At 38.1% G+C, this 14,815-nt stretch overlaps 1 long non-coding RNA gene across 1 annotated transcript; it reads left to right on the forward strand.

The window, feature by feature from the left end:
- Positions 1-1,244: 1,244 nt before the first annotated feature.
- On the forward strand, positions 1,245-4,945 carry LOC130228610 (uncharacterized). The gene is made up of 4 exons (XR_008837790.1): positions 1,245-1,494; positions 1,596-1,645; positions 1,778-1,838; positions 4,820-4,945. It is a non-coding gene; the product is annotated as an uncharacterized LOC130228610 (long non-coding RNA).
- The last annotated feature ends 9,870 nt before the right edge of the window (positions 4,946-14,815 follow it).

Raw genomic sequence — 14,815 nt, forward strand, 5'->3', positions numbered from 1 at the left:
AAAGTTTTAACAGAACCCTTCATGACCTTTTAAAGTCTCTCACACCCGAGAAGAAGCGCAGGTGGCCGGACCATTTAGCTGAGCTGGTTTATGCATATAATGTAACTCCACACTCATCCACAGGATACTCGCCATACTATCTGCTGTTTGGGGTCCAACCGCATTTGCCAGTTGATGCTCTGCTGGGTCAGGAGCCTGTCACAGATGATAATCTTGACTGGTTAAAAGTACACCAAGAACGTCTTAGGGATGCACATGTTCGAGCAAAGGACTATGCGGAAAGGAAAGCTGCAGAAAGAGCCAAGCAACATGAAGACAAAGTATATTGCCCAGCTATAAAAGTTGGACAGTATGTGTACCTGCGACACAGGCCACCTGGAAGAAACAAAATTCAGGATGCATGGTCTTCCACCGTGTACAAAGTACTAGATGTGCAGGGGACCACACACACTGTGGAGCCTGTTGAAGGAGGTACAGTAAAAAGAGTGCATAGGTCCAACCTCAGGCCCTGCAGTCATCCAGTCCCATTGCCTATGCCAAGATGTCTAAAACAACCTGTAAAAGATGTACCCACCTCTGTTTTGGATTCAGAGATGTCCTCACCTGGGGCAGAGTGTGTTCTGGTCGAGGAAGTTCAGTGTCCAGGGCAGAACCCGACTCGATCTGAGAATCCAAACTTACCAGTTTCTGAGCTTGGAGGAGAATGCAATGATCAGATGGAGTCTGAAGCGAGTGAAGACTGTTTAGGGGCAGACAGTCATGGAATACCTAATGACACATTGGAAGTGACACCAGTATGTGTTGAGCTAGAAAAAGAGAGAGTCAACTTACCTGTTGCGAATCTAGCAACGAGAGCCGTGCCCACACCTAGAAAGAAAAAAGAAGAGCGAGTTAGTTCTGAAGTGCCTTGTCTTGAAGTGCGTAAAACGCAAAGGACAACTGCAGGAATACATAGTAACCCAAACAGATTACCAAAGTCTGCTTGCAATGCAGTGTCTTTCAGTCCTGATGTGCTGTCACAAGTGCTGGCTGGAATGGTCCTCTATACGACAGGACAGCTTCAAGGAAGTCTTGATGAGTAGTGCTCATGCTGGTCACCGAGGACGTTGACTTTCAGCAGGGGAGAGTGTAACCAGGTTAAAATACAAAAGGTTATTGACACCCTGGGGTTGACACACAGCATAACGTGAGCAAAATCACACGTTTCTCATGTTGTGAGTAATATAGCATGCTGGCCCTTTAAGGCCCATATGTGAACTGAGCGACATCACGCGAGAGCTCTAGAGATGCAGCGCGAGTTTTCTCCATGCGGTATGAACGTCTGTTGGGAGACTGAGAAAGGCCAATAAAGTCCGTTAACTCGTTAAATATTGTGCAATACATGCATGCAGTGACTTAAAAAGTCTTTTTCATGGTGATTAATGTTCGGATGGCTGTGGATTTTGTTGTTTTGATCGTGATTTCCAACATCGTGAAGGAAAGCTAAGCTAAAGCGTAAGTGTTGACTTATAATCTTTAATTTTGTAATATTAAGTGTGATATTGGTGTTTATCCTTATTTAAACCATGTAATTGAAATGGGATTATTTTGTTTAGAGGGGAGAAGAGAGTTTTAAGGGTCCAGAGTGTGACGGAAAGAAAACATAGTGAGTGTTGTTCAACTTCATTGAATATAAGTGTTTATGAGAATGTATTTTCATATTTCTTTGAAGATGTTATGTTCAAAATGTCATGTGTTTACAAACATTTTATTGTATTTTGTTCTTCATGATTTGCAGAGGAAAAAGTCATTTGCAGCTGTTAATGCTGTGTGTGTATATCATTGAGAGCTGACGAGCTGTAAGTTTGAGTCATTTAATTCATTATATTTGAATTCTAATGAACACTTATTCACTGATTTAAAACGGACTTTTAAATGTTGTTTAATTGTAGGAGAATATTTGTCTCATTCAATGTATTTTGTAATGGTAAAGTGAGAGATTCTATTCAATCTGACTTTGATGGTGGATGACTTACACTTGGTTGTTTGTTTTCTCAGTGTGACTGCTGCTACCGTTGTTTATGTACTATTTCAGTTTTGAAAAGTTATTGTCAGTCATTGTAATTACAAGAAAGGAAAGAGTACAACACATTTGGATATAAAAAGTCAAATTTATTGTTTTCAGTGGCTGTACACAATCATTAACTTTGCTATTAAAATTGTCCAAAATTTGCATACTTAACCCTGCGCTGTTCCAAGTGGAGTCTGGAATAAAAGTCCCCAAAATTTTCAATCCTGTGTCCGGTGTCATTACACATTTAATTCACGGGCTACATATATATATATATATATATACATATATATATATATATATATATATATATATATATATATATATATATATATATATATATATATATATATATATGTGTGTGTGTGTGTTCTGATATATATATTGGAGTCCTGATCGGCAGGTAATGTCCGATTCCGGTCGAGTCTGAAACTGTGTGATCGGGCCCGGATTCCGTTATTGTGATGGGATCTGGACATTCCTAGTAATCATCTTCATTTTAGAATTAAACATTTGCACTGCCCCACTTTACATATTCTGCACAAATTTAGTTTGTGATTTTGATTTTATTTATTTTGTATATTAAATAATTTTTTTAATTATAATTTTTTATTCTATCTATATTTTTTCTTGCTCTTTAATATTCCATCGCTTTTACTTGCCTTACTTGAAAATTATTTATGTCATATTATTATTATTATTATTATTATTATTATTATTATTATTATTATTATTATTATTTTCTGTTGTCTTTATCAAGCACACGTTTACCAAGATAAATTCCTCTTACTCACAGTACATGGCAGTAAACATGATTCTGGTTCTACTTTATGAATCCAGCCAGTCATAAAACAGCTTTGTTGTCATCAGTTAATACAGTCACCATGGAGTCACCATAACCCCTTTAGTGACGTGGCATTAGAGTCTTCTCAAATTGGGCACGATTTCTAACCGGCATGCACTGCTTCAGGTCAGACGCTGATCAGTCTGTGCAGCTCAGCATGAAGTCGAACTCACCTCTTGTCTTTGGGATGGTGCACTTGGGCCGGGGTCCAGTAGCCTAATGAGGTGATTTTGATTGGCCTTGTCCCACAGGATCCAAAATCACTTTGTTCAGTCTCTCTCCCTCAGTCAGAAACACACCTCCATACTTCATCGAGGCACTCTCTAAATGACTTAATTGATCTAATCACTCACTCAATTGGTCAGAGCCATGCATCTTTTCGAGGCCAACCCTCTAGACGATGACATTGTCTTCTGTTCCTGCGAGTCCAGCCTTATGGGGTACTGTGACAGAAGTGGCCCAGGGGCTTGGCAGAGCTGCCTTTACTCTCAGCCTCTTAACCTTGAGACTTTGCAGACTCTAGAAAAGCTGAAACTTGTCAATGTTGTCAGTGGACTTGGTTGGAGGATAAACGCAGTAGAGAAAATGCATCTGTAAAGATTGTTCCGGAGTTTGTTTTGACAGAAAGTGATAAACAGATAACACTGCATTCAAATTTTTATTTATTTATTTACATTTTGCATAGTTACTAATTGCACAACCTCAAATTATTTCAAATGCCTCAGATTAATTCTTTAGAAACAAATAATTTATTTGTTGACCCACATCTATGTAATTTAAAAGCATATCTCAAATTATTTATTTATTTATTTATTTATTTTATAATTTTTTTTTTATTAATGCTTTGCTTCTTAGACTTTACACACCTGAAACTTGTCTATAGCACTTGTTCACTGCTGCTCTTATAGTTGTGTAAATTGCTTCCTTGTCCTCATTTGTAAGTCGCTTTGGATAAAAGCGTCTGCTAAATGACTAAATGTAAATGTAAAATGTAAATGTATTTATTCTATTTACTGTGAAATGTTGAGCTAATATTGAAATTCATGGCATGTAATTGTAGCTCTTGCAAGCCTGAGAGAAGACACTAAACAAAAATAAAAACGGAAAACAAAATTCAGACACATTAGATGAGAAAAAAAAAATATTACTGATATCTTTCTCTGGAAGAAGAACTGATCTCAATTTATTACTCCTGTTGTCTTGTAAAGGGATCTAAGGTCTTTTTTTACACAATATTCCAGATGTAGTATAAAACACATTTCACAATATTGCTTTTGTAGCATAGTCATTTGTATTTGAATGGATTCAAACTGCCACAGAAGACCACCTTTCCACCTGATGGCCTTATTATTAATTAGTATTTGATGTGCTGAAGCATGCTGGACAAAATTGAATCTGTCCAGAAAATTACACTCCCCTCAAATAAATTAGGAAAGTGCTTGGAAGCAGGGCTGGGCCGATAAACAATATTATATCGAATTGCAATAAAATTTATGTCAAAAACAATGATAAGCTCTGGACTTTGATTTAAGAACTAATCACACAGCAGAAATGTGCAACAATGGTAATCTAAAAGTGTTTTGATATTAGAGATGTACTGAATTTTCACCAAAAATTTATCAGCCAAAAATATTATGCCATTTAATGGACCCTCTAATTTTTGTGGCTTCAGCCATTGTTGGTGTCACAATCACCAGCGATCTAATCCTTATAGATTGCAGATCACATAGAACTACAAATCTGCCGGTATATGGACTATAAGATCCAGTCATGCAACACACACACACACACACACACACACACACACACACACACACACACACACACACACACACACACACACCGGCTCCAAGTCTCCATTGATTAGACTCCATAGATTTTCCTTGCCTTCTGTGTTTGAACCTTGCTTTGTTTGTTTATTCCAGTCAGCCGCCTGCCTTTTTGACCATCTGCCTATATCGACCATGACTCTGGATTGCCCGTATACATCTGTTTGCTCCTGTGTTGTCTGTTGCTTGCCTGACCATTCTCTGTTCAATAAACCTGCCTTTGGATCCGCACTACCTTTGTCCAGCGTCCACTTCACATTACAGTTGGGGTACTCTTTTAAATCTGGAAGCACTAACAACTTGCATCGGAATGTATATCATTATCGTTAAATATGGAAAATAGTTATTTAGATTGCTTTTTTGCCATATCGCCCAGCCCTAGTTGGAAGTGGACGAAAGATGCAGATTAAACATAAAGTGTAAGCAGGAATGTGTCTCTCTTGAATGCTAGATCAACCAGAGAAGCATTTCTCAAACGACATAACTCACGTTTGAACTACAAAAGTAAAATCCATTGAATTGGGAAATAAACTATGTAGTGACAAGAATTTCCCAAACTCTTTCAGCAATCCATTAGTTTAGTTTAAGCATAAAACCTAATAATGTCATAATGACATTCCTAAATTGGGCAGAGTAACAACTTTTTTACATAAAATCTGTTAGATAAACTCATTTTTATAATAATTAAAATTTTATATATAATTTTTTATACATCTATAATTTTGTTACACACAGTATATTGCATTTGTGTGTGTGTGGATTTTGATAAATTGTGGATTTTGTGAGTTTTGATAAAAATTTAACTACTTTATTTTCCTTGTTTTTTTATTTAACAGGATATTTCCTTCCTTTTCTGAACAAAATTGAGAAAATTCTATTTTACTACTGTAAACAAAACATAAAAGAATTTACAATAATAGCCCAATCTCATATTGAAGACAACTTTAAGCTTCAAAATCATCCAAAGTGGATGGTGAAGTGTTAAGGCTGAACTGAACTTAAACACTAAAAACTGAACTACACTGTTCCAATTTATTATGACCTTTTATGTGAAGCTGCTTTGACACAATCTACATTGTAAAAGCGCTATACAAATAAAGGTGAATTGAATTGAACTTATACTTCAGTGTCAAGCACATGCGTATGCTCCGGCGCAGCCTTCGCGTGTTCGCATAGCTCTCACCGTGGCTGACATGCACATCTCAAAAAATTTAACTACATGTCGCAACGACGAGACGCGGAACAGAGGAACATAAAAATCTACTGCCAGCTAGCATTTCGGAAGTGTTATTGCAGAGCAACACAAACAGCGCAATTTAAAGTCCCCCTCCTCACAAAAATGGAACTGTCCAACCCCGCACGTTGCATTGATGAGTGCTGGTTATTACTGGAGTTTGCAGCAGCTCTGAAAGCCAAATCAAAAGTGCTGGCCAGCGGACTATTCTGATTTGCTGGTCAAGGACATAAGTAATAGAACGACAAATGAGTTTTAATAATAATAATAATATATTATAATATATTATAAGAATATATACACTGGTTTAACTTGTTTTCAGCATTAAATTGGTAGTTTCATTGTAACGTAGTCTAGCCTATAGTGTAGGAATCTTGTTTAGGCAATCGTTTTACATCTTAAAGGTCAAATATTTATTGCTGAATTACAAGTTCGGTTTTCAACTGGCCTCATGAAACAGAGAATGATTTCATATCTTAGGGCCGGCGCATCCAGAGATGACTTAGGGCCATAGAATAGTGAGGGCTGCGTCCTCTCTAATATTTATTATTATTATTATTATTATTATTATTATTATTATTATTATTATTATTATTATTATTAATAAAAGCAACAAAGAGTATTAATTTAATTTGAAACTGCATACAGTAAGTAATAAATAAATATTTAATTAAGTATTTAACAATTTTTTTAATATTTAATAAATGCCGTCTTGATGAACAGAATTTTAATTAGATTTTTAAAAGTAATAATAATAAAAAATAGATAAACTGACCCCAAACTTTTGAAACTTGTGTAGATGAGTGGGTTAGTTTAATAAAATAATTTAATGTGCGTGTTGAATATAATAGACGTTTGTTGATAAGCAGTGCTTTTGTTAAAACCTCTTTTTGGTCGGAGTCGCAAATCTTTTTAAATACATTAAAGGGCAGCGCAAATATTAGCCTTACCCTGGAGTTTGTTCACCCTCTGCCTATGGACCTAGGTCTACAGCACTGAGAATACGTGAGCTCTACTGGTGATCCTATTGGCTGTCGCTCAAGAATGTGAGCCTTCATTTGCATAACATTTAAGGATTCTCACTCGACATGCCCACCTGGACGCCAACGGTCGCTGTCGCTCGCGTAGATGAAGGATGCCGGAAGTTGCTCACTCTGTTGAAATGAAAGGTCGCTTGTCGCTTTGCCGCTGCGAGTCGCTCATTGTGTGAATGAGGCTTTATAAAGGAATAGGGCATAGGGTGAATAACTCGAAATAGAACACAGCTAGGAACTATGCCTCTAACTACAGGACTAGAGGTGTAGTAATACTGTTTGCTAATGTTCATTGGAATGATCGATTCAGGAAAAAATGAATCGATGAACTGTTTGTAATGACAGAACTTGCAATCATAGTTGGCTAATAATGGTTTTGAGAAACACAACCCAGATCAATTGTCAAACCAGAATGCATCATAATATCAGGGGTACAGAGGAACTTGGTGGATTATGTGGCATAAAGATGGCGTCAAAAGGTACCAGAGTAATACCTCCTGGTTCACACTGTTAACATGAATACACTTCAAACAGCAGCTTGTAATTTACTGGTAGTTACTCTTCAGCTTCAGTTTGTCTCGCTGTGATTCAGTCCCTTTACACTTTGCATTCAATTTCCTTATCTAAGTAAAACAAATAAGCTCGACACCTATAAATCCTCTTTGAGGGATTTATGAATTCCCTTGAGAAGATTCATGGATGTGCACCTAAATGCCACTGGAGAGATTATGAACTACAGACACACCATGCATCCCTTCTCATTACGCCTTCATACTACGAGCCTCTTTAATACCCAGCCTTCCTAAAGAGCAGGTAATGGCAGAGTGGGCTAAAGGGATGCGGAATTAAGCCGTTTTACACCAAAGGGTAATTTGGTTTGATAAATGTTCCGTCATAGCTAACTAATAATACATATTTTAAGAAGGGGTGGAGGTGGATGTCGGGGGGTGTTCTGTCGCATTTAGAAAAAAGTGGCAACGTTATTAATGGCACCGACCACGCTATGTCTCACGCAGGGTTACGGCGCAAGGTCAAAGCACATTTCAATGAATTAAAAGCCATTTGAGCTATGGCACTCCTAATCAGCTCAGACCTAGAGGTGCATAGCTCAGGTATAATGAGGCACCAATGAATTAAATAAACAGGGTGAATATGGTGATTTATAAAGGCAATGTGCTATCCTTATAGCTCATTAGCAATGACGGATACTTCTTATTCTTTCAAGCTCTTTTACCCATAGGACTTGAGCTTTTAACCAAGTAATATCCGCCTCTATTGTCAAGAGTGTGCATTCCAGGCAAGACATTTATCCTAGTCATTATGAAGAGTGGGGACACAATGCAAGAGTAATGGTAATGTATGCCATCTAAATAAACGATTTTCCCCCTTTTTCTTCTCTTTTTTTCCCTGTCTGTGTAGGACTAATACTTCCACTAGATTTTTTTCGCGGCGCATGAATTCATCTTCATATTTTATCCCAGCTCTTTTTTTTTTCACAATGAAAAGAGGAGTAATCCTTGATTCAGAAAACGTTTTGCATTTCAAGGAATGCAATTTTTTTCTTCCCCTGCTAGTGGTGGGGATCCTTCTATAAATTATAATATTTTTGCCGCAGAAAGTTGCTAGGGCTTAATTTAAAACCTGATACAAAGTACATTCAGCGGAGTGTTAACACGCTGATTTGGAACTTTCTGGGAATAATGATGTTTGATGCTCGCTCACTCTCCGGATTCGAGAGGGAATTAATTCCAACGTTCCAAGTGTCTGACAGTGAAGGTGGGGGCTTCTTTACCCCTCTTAACTTTCTCTCTCCTTTAACAAGTATTGATCTAGCTGAGTGCAATTACCAAGGTCCTCTTAGCTCGCTGTGTTAAATAGCATAGCTTAGGCTAATGACCCTGCTAGCTTAGCCGCGGGCATTAGTGATGCAGTGCGCTGAGGCGTGCCAGCGGTCGCGACCACCCACCGCTTCAGGTTGGGACACGCCAGCGTATTAGTGACTTCATCAAGCCCTTTTGTTAGGTAGCCCACTTTTTGTGTTGCCCTTGAAGAAGAGACAGGCAGAATGTGGCAGAACGTCTTGATGTTATTATTCACTGTGGATCAGTGGTCCTGCAAAGCTGCCGTTTAATGTATTCCTCCCAGCCCTATCGTTCTATTCAATCCAATAGTGAAGCAGCAGAAGTCCTTCCATCACTGAACTTTCGTCTCTGTTTTCAGTCAGGTTTATTAAAGGAGTATCGCTGCAAACATATCATGACTTTTAGGATCTTGGGGAGCTGTAGGATGATTGTTCTGGAAAGGTCCATTCAAAGCTCAACAGCACACCCCATTTCAGTTCTCTGCGAAATGTCAACGGGCGTCAATCCCCACATTCAGCCTTTCGCAAATCCAGCCTCTAAGTGCTTCAAACCTATAATTTATTATGGCGGTGTAGGGACACACACTCATTTCAAACAGACACTTGACGGCGGTCTGTTGAGACTTTGCGAGTTCTCCCCCGAGAGTGAACGTCAAAATGAGCAGCACATCATCTCTAATTACGTTACGTCAGGAAGTTTTTATCATTCTTTTGAAGAGAAAGAGTGGGTTAAGCGCCCTAAAAGCGAGCACATTCAGACACACAGTGGTCTTGCTCGGATATAATTCAGCACTTGCCCTAAAGGGTGTACGTTTCTGAGGGTTTAGGGAAATCAAGCTCTGACAGTGATTTTGTCAAACAGTAGTGAAGGACTCCTCGTTGTGAACACTGTTCCGTAGTTCTACTCTTTGCATCCAATCAGGGGCACTTCAGGATTTTTACATTAGCGGGGGCCTAATTAGTAGAAGTTAGACAATAAACAGAATATTAAAAGTAAAATAAGTATAAATGTATATCATGAATGTGGTGAATGTGATTGAATTTTAATGTTTTTTTTTTCTTTCACATGTATTGAAAGTGCAGTTGAGTTTGTCTTACATGAGATTTTCAAAAATTTTTCACCAATGTATTTTGTGATACTTCTCTGTGTCTTTTGCATGACATTTTTAGTGTTTTGTGATGAATTCATGAGGACTTTAAAATCATTTCATCCATGCACACTCATTCACACACATACACTACAGACAATTTTTGCTTACCCAATTCACCTGTACCACGTCTTTGGACTTGTAGGGGAAACCGGAGCACCTGGAGGAAACTCACGCAAACACAGGGAGAATATGCAAACTCCACATATAAATGCCAAGGCTCGAACCAGCGACCCTCTTGCTGTGCTACCCACTGCACCACAGCGTTGCCTTTTCCATTGATGTATTTTTATAAATAAAAATTTTAAATAAAATATAAATTTTTGGAAGAGATGCAACTATTTGAAAATCTGTAAATCTGAAGGTTTAGGAAAATCAAAAAGTGAGAATTTTGACTTTAATGTTGTCCTATTAAGTTTTTAGCAATGAAAAAAAATCTATACTGTTGACCCACACAATTTATTGTTGGATATTTATAAAATAAATAAATAAATAAATAAATAAATAAATAAATAAATACCTGTGCAACAAAAGATGAAGGTATTATTAATCCATGGTGACACACACACACACACACACACACACACACACACACACACATATATATATATGTATATCACTTACTAATTTGATACACTTTAATGTATGACACATGCATTTGTAAGAGTTTCCCTGTCAGATGCAAGGTTTATGTGATGAGAGCGTTTTAATAAATTGTGCAAGTAATGTAGTCATCTTATTATGCTATTTGCACTTTTATTTAACTCCCAAAACAGCATGTCTTAACCTTAGCTGTGCTTGTGTTATTAGTGAATTACACACACTTATCATAATTGGCTCTGCTTGTTTAAGACCTAAATTGCACTGCTTATATTGGACATTATGAATATGAGCAGTTGCAGATGTGCTATTTGTTTTGTGCATTGTCAGTAAATCTCTCTCAGAATTTTCCACTCCTGTTGGAACAAAAAACAAAAAACGTGCTGATTTCCCCTCTATAGTGAATCTGAATCCTGAAAAAAGTGAAGCAGGAATATTTAACCACAGCCTTTTTAAATTTATGAAGAGATCATATCTACAATTATTGATTTATTTATCTTCAATGGAAAGATTCTAAAAATGTTGAACGTTGTTTATGGAAGCGCCAGAGTGTATGGTTTATGAGGAAAACAGGTTCTCGCCTAAGCAATTAATATTAATTTTGTTAATTTGACTGACTGTCAAACTGAAGTCACCAGCCTCAAGAAACATGCAAGGAAAACATGTCATTTGTTTCCTCACTCAACTCTTGGGCAGTAAACAAGCAGTGGCTGTTTAGAACTGGAGGTCATGGTTTCTTTTCTGGTTTTCAGCAGGTCAGAAGCTCCCGAAACGAGGCCCACCACTCTCCCTCCCGCCAACTTTTTTTTTCTTTCTCTCTCTCTTCCCCGCGAGCGTCCGGCTCTACTTGCAGCTAGCTATGATTAATTTCAACAGCCGTCCAGCCACAACCCTTTCTGCAGGCAGATAATGCCAGGCAGCAAGCGCACTTGACACTTTTAATGTATAATTAAGTAGAAAAAGTCAGCACTTGGCTAGGCAAATTTTTTCATATGATAAATGAGACCGGGTGGCGGCAGGGATTGATTTTGTGTAAATGAAACTAATTATGGAAATGTCAAACATAATTAATAAAACAGGTTTAAGCTGCAAAACACTGTCAATGGAATGAATGAGGAGGCATTGGCGCCCATTGTTTGGGCTTTATTAGGCCACGGTGTTGTGCTTGTTCTGCGCTCCCGTACGCGCGCTCCCCACCCTCGCACCCTCTGCCTCCCGTTCCCGAGAGGGGGGGAAATAAATTTGCTTGTCTCTCGGTTGACTGTAGAAATTAATTGCTGGAATCTTGTCCAATCCACGTGTTACATTCCATGCAGGACATTAACATAACTAATTAAAAGAACCCAAATGACTGCATAATGGAGCACTGTCAGCGTGTATGACACTCGCTGGTCATACCAAATTAGCTTGCTTTCATAATTGAAAATTTTCTTCACTTCCAATTTTTATTTATGTAGTTTTTTTTTTTTTTTTATCTAGCGGTGCATGCTTTCCTCTCGTCTTTTCATTCAGGATTTAAACAAAAGACTTGTGATTACCAAACAAAAAAATATTTGACTATAATTAGCAGGCTGAAGATCGGGCACGTGTTCGAGAGGACTCGGATTCTGAGATGTGGTAATGATGCCGAAGACCTTGCGGCCTCTGGGGAAAGCGCAGAGTAATGGAATGGGCTATTTTTATGGGGACCTGGATGGCAGGGGGCTGGAGAGGCCGATGGGGAGCCGCGCTGTGGGGTGGACGAGCGGGGCAAACACCCAGACTGGCAGCTTCAACCCAGTCATCAGTCCAGTGTCAGAACAACACACACATCTGCTGCCACACTCAACTTGAACATCTGCCACTGCTTAAACACACACACAGTTTTGCTCAGCAAGACATCTGAGTGAAAAAGTGTTGCCTGCCAGCTATTCAGAAGAAAATACTGTATACTTACAAATATTCTTTTAAGGAAGAAAAATCTATGTGAAGTTACAGTAAATTAAACAAAAAGAAACAAAAAAAATGTAATGAAGCAACTGCAGTGAATTCTAGGTTTTGTTTTAATGTAGAATTTAAACATTGAAATACTTTATAGTTCAGACAGTGGTTAATGGTGAGTGGGTTTGACAAACCACATGTAGCATACACTTTTTCCCCTCTCTTATGCACCCGACAGTTTTTTTAGAAGCACCCCATAATTCTTGGAAAACATTACACAAGTTTGAGTGTGCTCCACACAGATGAGTGGGCTTGACTTTAGGGACACTCTCTCTTTTTTTCAAATGCACCAGACACTTCTTACCAATACACTTTGTTTCTGTAAAACATTGTGAGTAGGCTTGACTACTCTCCGATGTCACTTCGGATAAATTGTTTGCAAAAGGAGTAAATGTAAACACATATAAGTGGGTAGCATGATCGCGTCACAGCAAAAAGGTCGCTGGTTTGAACCCCGACTGGGTCAGTTGGCATTTCTGTGTGGAGTTTGCATGTTCTCCCCGTTCGTGTGGGTGCTCCAGTTTCCCGCACAGTCTAAAGACATGCAGTATAGGTGAATTGAATAAGCTAAACTGGCCGTAGTGTATGTGTGATGCAATAGTGTATGAGTGTTTCCCAGTGTTGGGTTGCAGCTGGAAGGACATCCGCTGTGTAAAACATATGTTGGAATAGTTGGCGGTTCATTCTGCTGTGGCAACCGCAGATGAAGAAAGGGACTAAGCTGAAAAGAAAAGGAATGAATGAAAATATAAATATATTTGTGTTTTAAATAAATATTTTTATCTGTTTCTCAGTAAATATGGGCAATGTATTTTGGTGCATTTAACAAAACAGATTTATTAAACAGATATATTATTAAATAATAGTTTAGCACCAAATATAGTTTAAATGAAAAATAATACAATTAAATTCAAGCTAAATATTTTTACAAAAAAAGAATACAACCTACAAAAAAAAAAAAATTCGTATTTTTGCTTCTCTTGATTTTTCCTTTTCTTTAATTTGTATTAATATTTTTCTATAACATATAATTTGGGTGTACTAGTTTTTGGACCGTTATCATAAGTTATTTTGTTAGATAAGTTCCAGATTTGGCTACAGTTCTGACTAACATAATGTATATGCACAAATATAATATTGTAAAGCTTCCTATTAAGAATATTAATTTAATAGATAGATTTGTAAGGGGTGTACTTATATATGCTGAGCACAATGTGTATACTCAGTGCTTAATTTGTAAATCGCGAGGTCCCGGAACAGATCCGATAGCTGGTATTGGGGGGCATTGAATGGCGGAGGGGTGTCGCGGACGAAGGACGAAAGTAAAGAGCGGGAGGTTGTTGCGGACGAAAGTGAAGAGGGTTGGGGAGTCGTAGAAAAAAGTGAAAGTGAACAGCGGACGGGAGAGGAGGGCGGTTGAGGAGAGGGATCGGTAAAATGAGGTGACGGATCAGATTTCAGAGGTGCCGGATCCGGCATGAGCACCCTGAGGAAACCCACGCAAACATAGGAAGAACATGCCAACTCCACACAGAAATGCCAACTGGCCCAGCCGGGACTCGAACCAGTGATCTTCTTGCAGTGAGGCGACAGTACTAACCACTGAGCCACCGTGTCGCCCTCCAACACTTTATGCAAACTCTTATTCTAAAATGTGTTTTTAAACCCTGTTTTACATCACAAACCTATTCAGAATTGAAGAGCAATTAGCAGTAGTCCATAATGAGTGTGGTCAGATGAGTTATGTTTTGCATTACTTATATAGATATGTGAATTATTACCACACACACGCACACGATTCTCCAGAAGAACTTATCTCACATTAGAGGTGGTTTGTAATCACTGCTACGTTTAGACTTTATTGCTCGCATGGGTTTTGCTGGTGTTTGTGAGTCCACAGTGATTGTTTTGCATGTTTTAGAGAGCTACTTTACTGTAGGGGATCCAGCAAAGAGAAATTGAAATATTTAAATTTCACCAAGGCACATTATGCATGCAAAATCATGTATTTATGACTTGGTTTTAAAGCACATTTTTGATAAAGAGGCTGTTTACAAGAACATTTTAGCTTTACGTTATGGCTGCTGAGTGGTTTAATTGCCTTTTATCTCAAGGAACACTGATTGATTTTCCTGTAAATATTTTACATTTGCTCACTGTAAGTTTTCTGTAAGCATAGTAGCATACAAGCTGTTTCAGACACTGTTTTACTGTTTTCAGACACTGTGTTGTCAT

Source organism: Danio aesculapii, chromosome 5 (genome assembly GCF_903798145.1).
Source record: "Danio aesculapii chromosome 5, fDanAes4.1, whole genome shotgun sequence".
Lineage (NCBI taxonomy): Eukaryota > Metazoa > Chordata > Actinopteri > Cypriniformes > Danionidae > Danio > Danio aesculapii.